The sequence below is a fragment of the Octopus bimaculoides genome, chromosome 2, assembly GCF_001194135.2.
Source record: "Octopus bimaculoides isolate UCB-OBI-ISO-001 chromosome 2, ASM119413v2, whole genome shotgun sequence".
NCBI classification, from domain to species: Eukaryota; Metazoa; Mollusca; class Cephalopoda; order Octopoda; family Octopodidae; genus Octopus; species Octopus bimaculoides.
In genome coordinates this window covers 1,208,454-1,213,554 of record NC_068982.1, presented here as the reverse complement: position 1 = coordinate 1,213,554, position 5,101 = coordinate 1,208,454, and positions in this window count along the sequence as shown.

Genomic DNA, 5,101 nt, shown 5'->3' with positions numbered 1-5,101 from the left:
GCGAATGTAAACAAAAACAAGGACAGAAAAAGAGGAGAATGTTACACAAATACAATTAACAGGACGAGCAATCTCTATATATGTATATATAGAGAGATTGCTATATATATATATATATATATATGTATATATTTGTGTCTGTGTTTCTCCCTCCACCAACCGATGTTGGTGTGTTTGCGTTCCCGTAATCTAGCAGTTCGGCAAAAGAGACCGATAGAATAATTACTAGGCTTGCAAAGAATGATTCCTGGGGTCGATTTGTTCGACTAAAGGCGTTGCTCCAGCATGGCCGCAGTCAAATGACTGAAACAGGTAAAAGAATAGAAGAATAGGGGTAGTTTGTACGTTGTCCCATTCATAAGAAACATATCTTCTTTTTGTATTTTTCGTGTATTACCAAATGTATTTCGTAAACGCAACAAAATTTAGATATTTGTCTTTTGTCTTAACTCAACCAAGAGACGATGCTAATTATTATTCACATTGCTTTGAGGCGGCTAGCTGGCAGAATCGTTAGAACGCCGAGCAAAATGCTTAGCGTCCGTCTTTACGTTCTGAGTTGAAATTCTGCCGAGGTCGACTTGGTCTTTCATCCTTTCGGAGTCGATGTCATCGACTATCTCTCTCCCAGAAATTTCAGACCTTGTACCTATCGTAAAAAGGATTGTTCACATTGCTTCTCTTTGAAATAATAAAATCTCATTCAATAGCTTTCCCCGTTTCATCTCCCTATGATAATATGTAAGAAATGGCTATACTATCTGTATCTAATAATGGTTTCAAATCTTGGAACAAGGCCAGCAATTTGGGAGAGAGGGTAAATCGATTGCATCGACCCCAATTCTCAACTGATATTTATTTTATTGACCCTGATGGATGAAAGGCAAAGTTGACCTCGGCGGAATTTGAACTCATAACGTAAAGACTGACGATATGCTGCTAAGCATTTTGCCCGGCGTGCTAACGTTTCTGCCAACTATCCGCCTTGCTATTTGTATCTAATATTATTGAATTTCCTTTCCAAAAGCGTTGTTTTAAATTTTATTTTGTGGATTTTAATTACGATCTGTGCAAATATGATGCAACCTGTTGACTTGAAGATTTTGATCTTTGATGATATTATTCAGAACCAATGATGCAAGCAAGCACACACATATACAAACACAAATATTCAAAACTTAGGCTTATGTGCGAAATAAAATAAAATCAATAGTTTCTATACAAATTTGCAAAAAAAGCTGTGGATGTTTCCTCCCAAATTCAAATCTATAATGTGCAGTCACATTGCTGTGTCAGAATCAGAATAAGCTGGCAGCGGAGGAGACAAAACGGAGAAGGCGAGGGAAAAGAAATAGACGAGTAGGAAAATATAGGAAGAAAGAAGGAAGAAAGGGGGAAGAGAGAGAAGGGGCAGTAAAGAGTGAATGACGATCACGAATGGACGGATATAAAAATATTCAAAAGATGGGAAGACAGACAGAACAGGAGTGAAATAGACAAAGAGAGACGTTGAGAGAAAGAGGCAGTTGTCGATAAGTATGCGAGATCTAAAGAAACCACATTCACACGTTGCTTCGTATACATGTCTTGGTTAGGAGTAAAAGAGAAAAAGACAGTGTGAGGGAATGCAGATAAGAGAGGAGTGAAGCATCACGACTACCACTACTTCAAATAGTGACAGCCATCACACGTCCTCTTCTTTAGTGATACTGATATTTGTATTAGTGTATCGTTTTGATGCTAGTGTCGGTGGCATTAGTGGTAGATATGGTTGTAGTTGCAATAGTAGTGGTGGTTTGAGTTTGTATGTTAATGGCAGTAAAAATGGTTGTAGTATAAATTCGTCACTTCTCTACATCTAAAACCATACATACATATTTATAATATTATCCGGAATATATGTATGTTGTGGAAGGAAATGCGAGCTGGGATGAGGTGACGAAAGTTAGGCGTTAGGAGTTGTTGGGTGCTACTGTGTGTGGAATGGGAGGGGTATGTGTGTGTGTGTGCATGTGCGTGTTTGGGTGTGTACATAATGGTATGTGGTGTGAGTACTGAGGTAAAGGGTGTGTGTGTGCGTGTTTACATAAAGGTGTATGTGGTGATGGCGCTGAGTTAGGCAGTGTACAAGAATGGGGATGGAGCGGACGGTGTACAGGAATGGAAGCAGTGGAAGGTGAGAGGTATGTATGTAGGGTTGTTTTTAGATGAAGATAGGTGACGAATTTAGACCACTAGGAGCAAAGAAATGAAGCGAGAAAATCAATTCCTGTTCTCGGTTGAGTCCGGGTGGACTCTGTGCAAGGATAGTCCGAACAGAGAGAAAGAGAGAGACGTTGTAATGAACGACTAGTTGAGCGAAAAGCGCGAGAGACAGGGGTGCCATTTCCGAGTCTGATGTCTCGGAGATGTTCAGCGAACCGGTCAGCTAAGCGGTGTCCCGTTTGACCAATGTATAGGGAAGGAAAGAGAGAGCAGGGTATACAGTAGATGACATTGCTGGAGATGCAGGTGAATGAATCGGTGATGTGGTAGGGGCGGTGGTCGGTGCCAGTGAAGATAGTGGTGTTGGAGAGGTAGGGACAGGCACGACAGAATGGGCGGGAGCAAGGGAAAGAGAAAGGTTGAGTGCCTATGAACCAGGTCACATAGATTAAGGGTGCGTTTGAAAGAGGAAAGGAATGAGTTGAAGAAGATGTGGGAGTTGGGGGGATCGGATTGGAGGGGTGATGGATGAAGGAGGAAGGGAGGCGAATGAGGGTGGGGATATTGGGAGAGAAAGAGAGAGAGAGAGCAGAAGTACGGTCAACGGATCATGCATGGGTGAAGGCGAGATATCACACGAATAAATTTATATTAAAAAGAGGCAAATACTTTGAGAACTTCATGAATGCAAGCAAGAATATGTTACCGGCTCCAATTGTTTTACCTGATCTAATCATGCTAAATTTATTAAAGGATAATAAGTTAAGTTAAATTAGATTGATGTTTCATGATAGCATTTTTGGAAGTTCATATATTTTTCTTTAAACATGTTGGTAGTTGCCTGTAACAGTAGTTAGAGTTTTAGTAACTGTTTGTTCTTTTGTATAGTGTGGCGGCAGTAGAAATAGACATATAATATAAAGCTTTGGACTCCAACCGATATCTGGTTTTCAATTTGTGTCATCAGAGATATATAATAACCTAACCAAAAGGATCTTCACAATTGTATCCTATGAAAATATTCGTGAAATACAACTTCAAGAACTGAAGGATACACTCCTCGACATGGATTACCCGCCATCCTTTATCGGTTATGGAATACAAAACGTTGCAATACATTTAATATCATATCCAGAAAATAAGACAAACAAAGCAAAGGGATACATCAGAATTAAAAAGCTACCTTATATTTCCACCCACAATCCACAAGAAAAAACAGTGCTCTATAACATATTTCAAAACATTCCAACACAAGGACCAAACTTTACACAATATCAACAGAAGCAACAGCAAAAATGAGCCGAAGATCTGTGGTAGTTTGAAATCTGTCAGATAATATAGTTCGATCACTGTCAATATGATACTCTTATATACAGTAGCGACCTGGCAGAACCGTTAGCACGCCGGGAAAAATACTTATCGATATTTCATCCGTTTTCACGTTTTGAGTTCAAATTCCACCAACGTTGACTTTACTTTTCATCCTTTCGGGGTCGATAGAATAAGTACCAGCTGAATACTGAGGTCGAGTTAGCCTCTCCCCCGAAATTGCTGGCCTTCTGCAAACTTTGAAACCAACATGATACACTCATTTAGACATGATAGAGAGACGCTTAAATTCTTTAAATGTTAGTGAAACCGTAATTACTTTAATTGAAAAACAGGACAAATTGTATAAGGAAGATAAAATGTTCGGTGGTGTTATTTTTGCTACTTGTTAAGTGTTTGGCAATTGAAATGTAAAAGCTACAACAATATATCTTCAAATCACGTAGCATTTCACTGTTTCTGTCGTCGGCTTCCTAACATACACTGAGACCACATAGTAACGGCGAAATTCTAAAGTATAGCGCTTAATTGCTGGTGAGATGTACTTTAAAATGAAAATTAAGTCAGTTTAATTCATCTTAGCAATCAGAGGTGTTATTTGCACAACACGACTGCGAATCCTCAAATGTCTGCAAGAAATCAAATTTATTTTCGCACATTAGTGACATTATATATGGACGCGTGCGTGCGTGTGTGTGTGTGTGTGTGTGTGTGTGTGTGTGTGTGTGTGTGTGTGTGTGTGTGTGTGTGTGTGTGTGTGTGTGTGTGTGTGTGTGTTGGTAGACGGAAACTAAAAGAAGCCCATTGCACATATGTATACACATATTACGATTTCGCTTTGTCACAGCGATACTAATAACTTGGTGTTAGAACTTAATATTAGTATAAGCCGCAAAATTTTCCTTAAGATTTACACGTTTTTCTGCTTAAATAAAACTTAACGTTTCCTTTGAAATACCAAAGGCGACTACTGATTCAATACTCAGGGATCAAATATCATCAAACGCAACATTTTTACCCATTATACTAAATGTCGTGTGGAGGCACATGGCGTAGTGCTTAGAGCAGTGGACTCGCAGTCGAAAGGTCGCGGGTTCGAATCTCAGACCGGGCGATGTGTGTGTTTATGAGCGAAACACCCAAGCTCCACGCGGCTCCTGCAGAAGGTAACGGCGAACTTCGGCTGATTCTTTCGCCACAACTTTCTCTCACTCTTTCCTCCTGCATCTAGCAGCTCACCTTCGACAGACCTATACGCCAATGAAACTGGCGTGGCTCGAGAAGGAACAAACAAACAACAACAACGTGCTAAGAGTTGCCTGTTTTCACTTGCAGATCTCGTATTGATGTTGATTTATGAATTTGAATGAAATGTGTATTTCTTATATTATTCAATTTCAAGTATTGTTTCGTATAAAAGGAAAATCCTCATCGAAAATTCCCAATCGTTGTAGATATTTTTTATTCAAAGTTGAACAGGAATTCAAAATGGAACAACATCTAGAAGTAATAAATGTAGATTAAATATCTGTATACGTTCCTCTCTAAATCTTGCACTCATGTATAT